The sequence below is a fragment of the Frieseomelitta varia genome, unplaced genomic scaffold, assembly GCF_011392965.1.
Source record: "Frieseomelitta varia isolate USP_RPSP 00005682 unplaced genomic scaffold, Fvar_1.2 scaffold_140, whole genome shotgun sequence".
Lineage (NCBI taxonomy): Eukaryota > Metazoa > Arthropoda > Insecta > Hymenoptera > Apidae > Frieseomelitta > Frieseomelitta varia.
Window position 1 is genome coordinate 727,565 of NW_025109084.1, and position 14,633 is coordinate 742,197.

A 14,633-nucleotide genomic window follows, 5' to 3' on the forward strand; every position below is an offset into this window, starting at 1 on the left:
ATCGATGGAAAAGTCCAAATAAAATGTCGTACGTATTTGTCGTATATATTGACGATAATGAAATTTCATTCCAGTTGTTTTACCAATGATGTAATAATTGCTTTGAAGCGAAGGAGGCACTTTAAGCTCGAAATAGAATAAAAAAAAAAAAAAAAGAAAAAAATAAAGGGAAGCGAGTTAAAAGGACTCGTGTAGTGTCCATTATCATTGTCCCCCTCGTGTTTAGGAATTCTTTCCCTCAGTCTTTTTGTCGTTGGAGAAAAGAGTTTTGGAAAGAAATAAGAAAGGTCCTAAGGACTCTACTCCCGAGGAATTCTTGCTGGACGTCTTTGATCAAATCTATCGGAAGGGAATTGGAAGAAAAAATACGAACGTTCAGACAGCCATTAAAAGAGAGCAAAAAAGAGAGAGAAAGAGAGTTAAAAAATCGGAAAAATATTTCATTAAATAATTGTATTTATCATTGAAATTTTTAAACTTTAATCTACAAGGAACTCCTCTTTTCTAATTTAATTTCCGCCGCTGTAGTCATTCTTTTTGTATTCGAGGAGCATAGACATTCTTGCGGCGAAATAAGATTTATTATTATTTATATATAATAGAGACTGAGATTTACGAATCTCGAGAAATATAGTTAATGTCGGTGATCCATATTCTCCGAATAACTCTTCTTCGTCTCAAGGAGATAAAGAAATCAACTGAACACGTGGAAAAGAAATGACGCTAAATCACTCGTATGTATTACATAGAATCGAGAAAGGAGCTTAAAGACGAGAAATAAACCATACAGAAAGAAATACTTCGTATTATCTATCTAAAATTGGGATTATCCAAGATGAGATCTCTTATTTTCTCCTTCTCCATAAAAATAATTACCATTCGCGGAATTAATTCGTCACTCGCGATATTATTTTTCATCGATCTCCCCCCCCTGGCTCTGACGAAAGAAAAAAAGAAAAAGAAAACACAGACCCTATGAATTATTTAATTAAAGCGAAAGTAAAACTACGTTTCACTACGTTTAAACATGAAACGAAACCTCGACAAAGAGAAACGTCTCGGAGCTCTTTACCTGCTTCAGCCTGCCGTTGAATACAATCGATCATTTATTAAGCGACGGCGCCAGGAGTAAAATTCACGGCGAAGGAAAATTAAGCTCTCAAAGGAAATGCCGCGAGGAAGTGCAAAGCTACTTCGGGTGAAATCGTCGGTTTGGGAAAGCACGAGCGAGGTCACGTAACGCGTTGCAGCGGAAGCCCGGCGCTTCCAACCGGATACGAAATGGAAGGGAAAAAAGAAACGTCGAGAGAGGAAAAAAATGGCGAGAGAAGAAGCTACGGTCGGGCAACGCATTCGGTACGCAACGCTCCGAGCGACGCTATGGTCGCTTCTTCTGAAAGTTTCATGAGGTTCGTACCGATCGGGGGAAGCTTTTTATTCGCGCGGAACGCTTTGCATTTTTACGACAGGAGTAAGGTTACGTGTTAGGGTCCTTCACCAAGACCTTTGAGGTCTCCGCGCGTGCTACAACGCAGCTGAATGCGAACATCCTTCGTGTCAATATTCCTCGATAGTACGCTCGCCGGACACATTTTGGAAATGGACGGTGAAACTCTATGCAATCGACCGAATTATGCGCGATATATATCCTGTAATTCACGAAACGAGGAAAAAAACAGGTGAACCGGCAATTATAACATGAGATTGTTTACAATGTAAATCCGCGATTTTTTTTGTTTGCATTCTCATTATCCGGGAGCATTGAATTACATGGAAGATTTTTAATTTCCCTCGTACACGGAGGTTCGCAGTTTACGCGTATATGCGTGAAATCTGTCGGAACCCATGAGGATAACCTGTTGAAATGTACCACGAATATCTCTTTCAAAGCTGTACGACGTTTTCAATTACCGTGCAGCATTAACTCGCGTTTCATTCGAACGTCGTATACGAATAGAGAGAATAGTACGTCGATCCAATTCTCGAATAAAACAAATTCATATTAGCTTTTACACGGCTGTTTTAATAATTTTACGTCGAACATGGGAAAATTTTGATTTCGTTACGTTTCGAAGGAATTTAACATTTGTCGTGTGTTACGTATTGTTTAACACGCGTAATTGGCAATGAATACATTCAAAGGAGACGGCCGTAAGCTTCGTTTAAGGGGAGCCTTTCAACGAGAGCAGTTTCAATTTCAATTCTCTGAACGACTCGGACGCCAGCGAGCTCATAGATAACCGAGCTTCTCCCCGGTTTTTCTATAACCGATATCTATATTATAAACGGAGGAGGTAGCTGAATATTTAATAAAACCACAAAATCCTCTTCGCAGCTCTTCTTTAATCTTTAATCTATTCGCCTACGATAGTGGAAGGCTCGCGGCCTTCTCCTGGAATTCTTCCAATCTCGCCTGAATATTTCGCTCCTTCTCGCCCGTTTCTAACTAACTTTATTTCTCGTCGTTAGCTCCTTGTCTTGACCTTGAGTGTCCAGGTCCTATTCTTATTCGAGAGAATTCGTATTCCACGAGAATTTCTCTCTTTTTTTTCACGATTCCAACTCGTTCGCACTCACCCTTTTCATCCCTTCGTACCGAACGAAGAAAGACCGACGAAACTCGCGATAAGTCGATCCGTCAGGTGCGACCCGAAAAGAAAGCTTTCAATGGAAACGTCTAGGGCTAAGAACGCAGATTCTCCCCGGACCTCTCGGGGATCGACGAACTTTTCGAAACCCGGAGACTGAGGCATCCCTTTTCCGCCCAAGTTCGCGCAACTCGTTCCCTTCCCTCTTGCAGCAGTCACCCGCAAAACACGGGAAAAAGCTGTACGAATCCGAGAGTCCTGCTTCTTCGTAGCATCTCTCGGTCGAAGTAAGCGACAAACCTTCGAAAGTAGGCGATCCGTGGACCGGAGTTTCTCGTTTCGGTAAATGTACGTAGAAAACTCTTAACCTCAACGCGAACGGCGAGGCTGAGAAATTCTGTTGCCAGAAACGGAGAGGAAGGAAGAGAAAGGAAGAACGTATTAATATTTTCCGCTTATCGCGTTTGTTCAATTCCGCGAGATGATAAGTACAGATGCGTGTACAAGTGTGCGAGGAATGTTCGTGAAAGCAGAGAGGTTAGCAGCGGAATTATAGTCGCGCTGCATCTCTCGTCTGCGTGCAGCGGTAAAAGCAAATTTTCGCACCACAAAGGAACATTTTCGTCAAAAGGAAAGTAAGCGATCAAACAAGTCGGGCGAATTTCAGATGCGACTATGCAGCAAAAGAGAGAGAACAGTTATATTATATTATAGAAAGTTGGAAAGGTACAAGGAAAGAGAGAGACAGAGGTGCAAACGGTGAAAAAGAACACGCCCGGGAAGACAGCGAGAAAGGAAGAATGTATATCAATTCGACCGAAAGATACATCGATGTATCTTGGATCCTAAGATGTTTTCCTCGCGTATAAACGGCTCCGTTTGTGTGAATTGTGCATACTTTTCGGCCCTCGGTCTCGTAAAACTCTGAAAAATTTATCGCTCACTGTACTTCCGTAACGTAAGATGTCTACGGGTATGACGCGTTTCGCTACTACCAAAACTCTCCAGCCGGCGCGGTGAAACGATCGATGCATATTTAAAAACTCGATCATCCCTTCGATTTGAATTCCGACAGAACGATCGGCGGCCCGTCCAGATGAATTTTTTAATATATATAAGGCAACATATTTCTAGGACTACAGGTACTAGGATGACGAACATACGTATATACGATCCATCGATTGCTGTTTAAATATTTCGAGAGCACGTGTACACTTTATATTCCATCGAATTCATTTCGAACAACAACGAATTCTCGAATTCTTGCTCAAATTTTCGTATAAATATAATTGAACGTAACGCAACTTGGATTGAATATTCATGTTATCCGGTAATAATAATTCAAGCGAGAGAGCTTAACGCGAAAGGAAGTTACAAGAGATTCAACGAGGCAGAAATTGTACCGGAACAAGTATTTAATTCAAGGAGGGCGATAATTTTATTCCGCCGATGATAATTTCATTACACCGGGAACGATTCGATTCTTCCAACGATCCTTCAAATTAGAACATCACGCAAACACAGCTAGAACGGAAGAAAGTTCTAAGAAAGTAAGTTCCGGTACACATCCCCCATTCGAGGAGCATAATCCCAAAATCGATTACCGAAAGTTTCGGGGCAAGCGTCGTTAATCATGAACTTCCATCCCGTATGAATATTTGCTTCTAATTACCGGTATGCGATGCACGGAGTATCTATTGAAACGGTCGGCTATCTCGCGCAACGATTCACTTCGAAACACGGCTACACGGGTACACGGGTCCCCGCATTCGAATACCGTGCACGCACGAGGGATGATACCATAGCTACGTCGAAAACAATAAAGATGCCATGCTCCACGAAGGGTGTGTATTGGAGTAGGAGGAGGCAGGAGTACGTTCGGGAAAGCCTCTCCCAGCATTCGTAATTCCGATGACGCGATAATGCTGACCACCCTGCCAACCGAAACAATTTATAAGTTCCTATCTAGACAGGTCACTTTAAATTATGAAGCTCTTTATTACGGTGGCACGCTGGAAGACGCTAAACGCGCTGAGTCGTTGTTGCAAAATCGAGCCACCCACCCTCCCCTTTCCGACCCACCCACCCCCTTTCCTTTCTCTCTCCGACCCAGCAAACGTTGCTTGCGTATGCGAATTTCGAGTGTCGCACGAGCACGACCCTGGAAATTAATCGTGTAGCCATCGTTAATACCGTGCACCGACGCCGACGCCGACGCTACTGGGCACAACCAAATTGTCGAATCTAAGTGGAAACTGTCAGGTGATTTATGCACGACACACCTAAGCTTTTCTCCGATAGAAACTCCGTCCGGGGAGTTATCAGTTTTCACAATGTACATACATAGCCGTGTGTAGCGGCTATCTGCAACTGATCGAAATATTTATGCTGATGTATTAAAAGCAATTTGTTTAATGAGAGACTTCTCGTTCCGTGCGTGTGATAAATCGTGGAGTTTGTTTGAAAATGTATTTTATAATATGCATATCGTTTCGAAACGATGGTTGAAACGCGAGCGTGGTGTGTAACGGGGAGCGAAGAATTTGTATTAGAAAATTATCACGCGATATTTGCCGATAACGCAACAGCGCAATTTAATTAATAAACTGATATTATTGGTATTGATCTTGGTTTAGGAATATCGAAGGCATGAACAGTAATTTTGCAACGTGCAGGATGTGGTAATAATAATTTTGATCTGCTGATGCTATTTGTGTAAATACAAACGTTGAACGTCATTATATGTACCTACTCACGGTACTGCGTAATTAGAATTACCGTATTATTTGTCGATTTAGGGATCTCACAACAAGCAAATACCGTTCATCGTATCAGTGTTCGCCCGATAAACGTAAAATAGCTAAACACTCTTGTTCTGTTCCTTTAACAGTAAATAAGATTGTCCGAGAGAGAATGTTGCCCTCTCGATCTATTTTGTACGTATAAATATTGTTATCCACAAGGTTGACACCTATAATCCACGTTTAAGCAAACTAAGGACGCTAACGAGACTTCCGCAAGACATCGAACCCTCCAGAGTTTCACGAACGATCTTATCCGTTTAATGAATCAATTAACCTTGCCTACTGAACGGCCAATCACTGTCAATGAAAAGTCATTACCGCTAAAACCTAATAATTACCATGGATATTTAACGAAATTGAGATAATGCGAAGGAACGGGCGTGATCCACCCGATGAAACACCTTTCAAACGGACCGATAGAAACGCCATGGCGGACCGATGGGCTCAGAATGTCGTGGTAACATTAGCGAGGCATGAAAATTAAATTCCGCGTAACGATGTCGACAAAAACGGCGTTCTCGCCCGAAGCAACGGTGGCGTTCATCGATTCGTCCATTATCCGAATTTCAATTAGCCGGTCCCCCTGTGCTGAGCTACGATAATAACGCTACCTACATGACCCGGAGGTATGAAAAAAAAATAATAATAATAAATAAAATGGCTCCATACGTTGCTGAAAAACAAATGCTTTTTACGCGGTAGACTCGTTAATATCCTCGCAAAAAAAAAAAGATACGCTCGTATATACGTTTTACGAAATTGCATACGTTTAATTAATTGAAAAGATAATTATGGGAAAACGAATAAATAGGAACGAGAGATAGTGGCGTTTGCCCCGCGATGCGCTTTTATGTGGTATTGAAAATCCATTGTCCGTAAGCGCAATATAAAATGAACAAATATTTCGTTTAAAATGTTTGTTCGACTCCAACGTGGTCCGGCAAAGCACCGATCGAAGATTTCTCTTGGGCTTCGTTGATTGATAAAAAAATTTTTTAATCGCGCGACCAATATTTTTTGACAAAATGTCGAACCACTATAATACTCGTTGATTAAAAATATATATCGAAAATACTTAATCGAAAATCGTTCGCACAGAGAAAATGTGATAAAAGTTAATAGAACAAAGAAATTGCACGAACAAAGAAATCTTTGAGACACGAATAGTTGACCTTCGACTTGTATGCTAAATTAGCACAGTATGTTACGAACAATTACGTAAATTTCTTCAGTAAATTTCTTCAAATAAATAGGCACTTTAATGAAGTACGACTTACCACTGACGCGTTGAACAGCGCTCCAACACAATGATCCTTGTAATCCTTTCACGTTGTACTAATCTCTTAAGTTTCCGCCGTAGTTCGGCATTACACGCAAAGTTTCATCAATTCACACACGCTTCTGAATATTATTGAATTCGAGTCAACGAGTTTCTCTAATTAACGTAACAAATATAACGATCTACTTTTCACAAACTGTCGCGAGATACCATGCATCACTCGTAACGGAAAAACTACTAAGGGTATCGAACTACGCTCGATTATTAGCCTTTCGATTGTTAGCCGTTCGATCTGCACCGGAATTGTCAATCTTCACACCGTTATTGCATCATCAATTACGATGAATGATATTAAATAGAAACACGTGCAATGCTATCTTGATTGTATCTTGAAATATTTTGTCACATTTTCGACCATATATTCATACAGGAATTACACATTTCACGTATTTCAAATTGAATCACTGGCGCCGAAACGATTGGCGTTCAATTGTGAGGTTATTCGCTAAATTCGCGCCAAAATGAGTGTCGTTTGATTCGCCGATAACCTCGCACGATACGAATGAATGGCACACTTCCCTTTCGGCCAACAGTGGTTAGAAATCAACACGAACGACAACGATCAACTACGCGACTCGAAATTGTTAATATTCGTTACGAGGACGAATTTCACGAACGGGTCATAAGAGATGCAAAACATCCGCACGCTTCCCGACGACTGGAAGAGCGGCCAACCGTCTACTGCTCTTGAGGCAAATAGTGCGCATGCGACATAAACAAACCGTAAAGGAAAGCCTCGCATACCGGGTGGGAGTTGCGGATCTCGATGCATCTAACGAGACGACGTAATTGTCAAACGTGATAACCACGTATGCACGAAATTAAGCTATGTTATATTATTATATAAATAATTGAATATTGCAATCATAGTGATGAAACCGTGGGTTCGAAACTGTGTCACAATACGTTGCTGTGAGATTGTACAGTGAAACTTGTACTGTAAGAACAATACGAGATCTATGACGGTGTAAAGACAAAACAAAAGTGACATACGGAGTAGGTTAATAACAAAGAAGAAAGAAACGATAAAGAAGAATCACAAGCGTAATCTAATCACGAGATATTATAAATATCAGCGTAAGGTAAGTTTAATCTAGTCTAATTTATACGTAACCGTATATTGCATATTTAATTATACGTGTTCGTATAGACAGGTTATGTTCGTATAAAGGTTATGTCCTTCGGAAGCATTATGAAATTAATTATTGAAAATGATGTAAATTTATGTGTAAAATGCGAAAACAAGGATTTCATTGCTTTTAATTGAGAATCATAAACATCCTCTATCGTTGTTTCTTCTGACATGATATATAATAACTTATTATTTATGTACGTAATACAAATAATAGCCTTGGCTGGCTGTTTCTCAACAATATTTAATTTCAGACATTAAATTTTATGCTTTTAAATGTGCCGTTATTGTATTTTATTCTAGTGCATACAAAGTGTATGTTTAACATACATTTAACATAATAATTGTGGCTACGTGCGCATGAATTGTTAATGCAATGAATTGATGTATCAAACAAAATGTTCCATGAGATAGCAAAACGTTAAATATTAATTCCAGCACGTTACCTCATTATAAGTATTGTCTGACATAATTATTTCATGTACTATTGAGGAGTGCAGATGTATTGTAGTTATAGATAGATGTATTGTAGTTACAGATAGATCTGCATGGCTTTATACTTCAATTGAAACGTATGTAACATACATTTGGAAACAGTTTTAAATACATCATATTTAATCTATAGCATCAAATATGAGTAATAGAGTAAATAAATGGAGTGCCAAACGCGACAATAAAACTGCCCTCATTTTTTTATTAGCTTTCACGTCATTAGTCTGTTTTTTAAAATTCTATGAATTTCATGCTCGTATAAGTTATTCAAGAATAAATCTCTAATAATCTTTATGCAATATAAATCCATATAAATGTTTAATTAAATATTCAATTTGTATCAGACAACATCCATTTCATATTTTACACCGCATAATTCTGTAGAATAAACAATTACTCATAAAGTATTGGTGAAGCTTATGAAATTCTATGAATTAATATATGTTGCACATCGATCGTAAAATGAATCTAAAATTGAAAAAAAACAACGTAATTTTGCTTCAATTACAATTCGTAGGCTTTCTCAAACATGTGTATTTCAATTTTTAACTGTCTTTAAGTTTTCCTTTTTTTTTTCCTTTCAAATGCCGTTTTCATTTTTTTTTTTTATAAACGCATTACTCAGGCCATTTAACGAAAAGCTCTGATCAACATAAATTCGAAATGATTTAATTAGCAAGTTAGCTCGTCGTAAAAAATGAATTGTGCAAATAGTAATCGCTCTGCGATTGACCATTAGATTTTACATCGTCACATGACACACTTTTTTTACTTATCCCCATAAATTGTTGCATTCCCTAGAATACGAACGAACGCGCGAACATACTGCAGATAGATTGTACTATTTTAATTATGAAATATCGCACGTTTACAAGTTTTTACTAAAATGGGAATATTAGAATTTTACAAGCTGCGGAAAATATTTGCACAGTTTATGTCCGAACGTAATATAGAATTATGGCAGAGGAATATTGCAGTACGTTAAAGGAGGAAATAAAAGTATTTTCTGACTGTTCTGGTATTTATATGGGCAACTAAAATAAGCTCCGCGAATTTCATAACGCCTTTTTATTCATCCAACAGAGAAAAGGTATTTTAATAATGCAAAAGTAGTAATAATGAAACCGAATAGTTGCATCCACGTTCTACGTAAATTACGTTCGAATTTGAATGCGAATCAAACAACTTGATTCTCCAAATTTTTCGGCGGGAAACGAAAGAAAGGATTGCAAACAATTTCAAATATCCTGGCAAGCCTCCGAAACATTCGCTAATGCATTCTGCTTCCAGACGGCGCATAGTTGCGTCTGCGTTTCGCGACGGCCGCGAAATCGCTCGAATATTTTAAACGGCGGGAATTATTTGTTTATTTTCATCGTACGTTAGAAAAACGGGAGAGGCCCACCCAAAGAAATCTATCTCTTTTGAGAATTTTCCTTTGTCTTACTTTTTTTTTTTTCTTTTTTTCAATTGCACGAAATCATGACGATAGAACGCAGGCGCGTTGAAATACCGTCCGTTATCTAAATTTATTTATTAGGTGCTGTTGTAATTCTTACGATTGCTTATCGGACAGCGTGGCGTTGTATACTGGAAAACATAATTCAGTCAGCTATCTCGCTCGGACCGTGTGTCCAGCTACGTTTTCCCACCACCATCGGTTTAACGTTAAATGGAATTCAGTCGGTATACCATGGCCTGGGTTAACTCGTCTGCTGGGATGAGCTTTATCGTGGCAGCATGGCTATAATAAGAGAATGGCGTGATAGATGAATCATTGCAATTGTTAATTCGTTACTCCCGGCTCGTACGCATTCTCGTGGCCGCCATCGATCCCTCATTTTTCCGCGATCTCTGGGGTATCGAATTGATCGAAAATGCCAAATATCCTGCAACACAGCGGTGATAGCTTTGCCAACAATTTGGAAATAAATTCTCTATTACTTGAAAATTTGCTACGTCGAATCGATGGCTTTTTTTGGGAGTATTCCACTGCACGCATTTATATAGAGGAATTATGAAATGATATCGATGTTAATCCACGCGACTACGGTCAACTCTCGTCACACGTTTTTCTGCAAATAGCATTGGTAATAAATTTTAAGATCATTCAGCGTGTGAATTATATAATTTAAAATTGTACACATACACACACAGACAGAGTCCAAAAGCTTAGTTATTATCAGGATAATTTTTAAACCTTTTATTTTATTTTTTTTTTTTTTTCTTAATATCGTAGTTTGTAATATTCGCAAAATCCGATATACATTACGAATGTATTATACGTTTGCCCATTAATATACATTTCTGGCAATATCGACGCAGAAAGGACAAGCACTTTAATTGAATCCGCTAAACGAACCTCCATAGGCAAATGAACGTATGATCATCCGATTTGTTTATTCCATCTCGGATTTACGTAATTAAATATCGATTCGTTAGTCTGTGATTGGTCGCTTAACAAACAGCCGCGATAAAACAGTTGTTTGGGCGCTTGCGAGATTAAATAAATGTGAAAACACTTCTAACAACGAGGAAGGGGCGCGGGGGTGAGCGCAACACGAAGGTAAACACGAAGAAAATTCAACGGAAAAATCAACGTAACGTCGCTGGTGCTTGACGTTCGTTACCCCTTGTTCCGAATTGTTTATATTTCATAACTAGAGACGATGTTCCACTCGGGTCTCGATCGATGCTGTTGTACACGACGGAACGCGGAAGACGGGGGATGAGGCCTTTGACGCGACGTCGAGTGAAAAATTTGTTGTCACGCCGGTGTGTGTGTGTGTGTGTGTGTGTGTGTGTGTGTGTGTGTGTGTGTGTGTGTGTGTGTATCGAGTACGCGTCGAATCTGCACGGTGTACAGATTGTTAAAGTCGTTAGCTACGCGACTTAACCGAGTTATTCGGTTACATCGGACAACGTTGGTGTCTTCATTCAATTATAACTTAGACGGATCCACGGGGTCTATACATGCCTAGTTTACGACGTCTGGATTAGCATGCAAATTCGATGCATTGAATTTCATAGTTTCGACAGCTGTAACAACCGAATAGATTCGTTGTGACGTGCCGAGGTCGACGCCGGCGTCGCCGTCATCGGCTGCTCTCTCTAGTACCGTCTGTTCCTGATAAGCGAATTGTTTAGTCGGTCTAAAGCCGCTACTAAGTAAGGGATTAATTCAATTTAGCTGCAATACCACCGTCGGGATTGCCTCGTGGTTTCTAACAAAAGCAAGAATTATCAAAGACGGCATGACGAACACCGTAATTTTCAACTTGGTTGCGATTACGAGCTTAGCGATTTTTCGAGCACTCGGAGACACGGGAATCCCACTGCATGGATGCCATACAATACGCACGCTTACGCATACTTATACATACATACGTATACAACTTCAAATACCAGTTTTCAATACAATTGTGGAATATTAATATGTTAATAAATTAATAATTCATACTTGATTGAATATGAGTTGTACTTCGATCGTTCGCTCTAGAGTGGCTAAATGCGTTCTGTCCAAAGTCTTACAAACTTGATTCCATATTGCTCTCAGGAGTGCGCAACTGGAAAACAAGTTACATCCTCTAGAGATCCACATTCACATAACGCAATAACCTGAAATTTCAACTGACGCCGCATGTAATTTCGCTGGTACATGGAAAACAATTTTCTAAACTAACGAATTCACGGAAATCAGTTCAATTTGACACGACGATCGAGTGATTTTTGAAATTTTTGGGAATGTTACATTTTAGAAATTTTGCACAATCCCCGTTTCGTTCGTGTACACTCTCGCGTAGCTGTGAAATCACAACAGATGTTCCAAACGAAATCGCATGACGAAACGGAGCACGTATATCTAGAGTCGACGATCAATGTCGCTTTAGAGCGTTAAACCGGTTCATAACATTAGCATTTGTAACCAGAAGTTCAGCTACCATTTCCTGGCGTTCTACGTGTGTAACTGTGTGAAAATTGATATCGCCCACAAGTAACCTCGGTATCTTTACATGCGTTCAACTAGGCGTATGCATGTTCTCGTGCCGGTCTCGTCAGAATAATCGTCTCTAAGCAGGTATTATCGCTGCCACGACGGCGCTAGCATGTCGCAATTTTTTCTTTTCCACCAGTTTAACGTGGCTGCGATCTTCACACGCCTGGCGGGCACGTATCTTGGTCACGGATCTTCGGCGTCGTTCTCTCGTTGCATAATATACCGCGTTTAGGAAAATCGCTGCACGTATCCCTCCTAAAAATTACGACGTACGATCAAACAAAAACATCCACTTTATTGATACTTTATTTCTTCTTACGCAACGAATTCAGAGATATACCCGCAACACGTGTACGAGACAATAAAAAGTAGAAGCAATAAAAGACGAAGCTGTACCCAAAAGAGACAACCGGAACATTCCGCACAATCACCTTTTTCTCTGTTGCCGGTTGCGCGAAAAAACACACTCTATCCCCGCAATCTCTATTCCACGAACGTGAACACAACACGCAAGCAAGAACATCGAGAGAGGTTTTCGAACAGCCGGGTAAAAAGTTCTCGATGCGGCGCGTTGCAAGGGTCTTTGTCCAAGAATCCTCGGGTCCGAAATGTCGGGCAAAACACTATCTACGCGTGACCCGTCGACGAATCGGTATCGTTTAGCCGACTACGTTGGTTTTCTAAAAGAGGGAGGGGCGGCGGAGCGATATAAGCGGCTTAAGAACGTGGTAAACTCGGGTTAAAGCTCGCAGCACGGTGCTACGCCGACTTTCGCGGTGCAGCGAACTCTCTTCACGTTGCCGTGGCACGAGCACACCACGGGCCCTTAGCATGCAAGCGCAGCGAGCTATGGTGGGAAGGGGTGCGCGGGTAAGGGCCACGAGCCGCTCGTATATTTTGCTAGCGCCAGCTTTCGTGCCGTTACGTTACCCCGTTTCGTGCCCGTGGTCGTGGTTGCGAAGCTGGATAGCTGGTGGTTCCAGAGAAAATAGCTCCTTGCTTGTCTCTGACCGGATGGAATACACACGGGCTGCTCTTCTTATCCGAGCTGCAATCTATTCGCGCTGGCCCACTTTCTTGCACGTCCATCGCTATCTCTCTTCCTCCCTTTATCTTCGTTTCGCCTGCCCTCGCCACCGAGCTTTTCGCTTTTCGCCGTTGTTTCACTACCTTGCCCTGTATCGCCTTTTGTTTTACGATCATCGGTCGCCACCCGTCCTCGATGCTAGGATACTCGCTTGTCGCCGGCTTGTCCAAGCTGCGTCACTTTTGCATCCCTGTATTTTACAACTAATTGTCACGTACGGCCTTCTGTTTAAATTTCTTCCGGTTCGTTTGTTTTGCGTAAAGATTTCGAGACAGATCGAATTCAGATCACTCCTCTAAACGCTCCCACGCACGTTGAAACGTACGGCGATACATGCATCGACTTCTAGGTTTCATGAAATCTGCATTAGATTGTCAGTTTGTCTACCGATTCACCGATTGCAACATGCACCATGAAACGTAGAAATCGATGCATGCATCGCCGTATGTTTCAATGTGTGTGGGAGCCTTAACTCTTCTTACGAACAGGCGATCTTATCTCTTACTATCTGTGCATCTTTTTCTCGAAACTACAGTCTTTGGTGAATATGAGAAGAATCTCGAAAAGGATGAAGAGAATTTTAAAAAATATCAAATATCAGTACTTAATTGTATTATATTACTTAAATAATATGATAATTATAATTGGTTATTATATTGATTATTATAATCATGATTGTATTACTTAAATAATATAAATTCAAGGAATACGAGGGAAATACAAGAAAGCGATAAATAATTTAAGAAATATTTTACATCTATCGACCCCGATCTAGAAACTGTTTTTGTCAAATTCTAAAACGACGAATGCTTTCTTCGTCAGTTGAAATGAAACTTTATTTCTTAATATAAAGCTAGTATCGATTCAGACAATACAATCTTGACAATGTAGAAAATTCACGCTTGTCACTCGTCGTTCCAATCTGTCCTTCGTCATTCAATCTCGAATAGTCGACACTATTGGTGTTGTAACGAATCTATGTAGATTGCATCGAGCTTGATTTCTAGAAGTAATGGCAAAGAGCAATATCTGCCGGTGACTCTCTATGCTCTCAGCCCCAAAGGACAAAGGATTGTTCTCCGTGCTTGAAATTCAAATTTTAATAGGGTTCCAAATGGGTGGTAAGAGGAGATGGGAAGCGCAATCATTATTTCTCGAAAGAATTCCGCTGTAAGAGGCGAATAACACGATTTC

At 40.3% G+C, this 14,633-nt stretch overlaps 1 protein-coding gene across 1 annotated transcript in view; it reads right to left on the reverse strand.

The window, feature by feature from the left end:
- The window catches only part of LOC122532395 (semaphorin-2A), a 592,180-nt gene extending 584,804 nt beyond the window's left edge, over positions 1-7,376 (reverse strand). Inside the window, exon 1 of the mRNA XM_043661155.1 lies at positions 6,670-7,376. The gene's annotated coding sequence lies outside the window, so the exon portion shown is untranslated. The remainder of the gene's footprint in view (positions 1-6,669) is intronic.
- Positions 7,377-14,633: the final 7,257 nt, after the last annotated feature.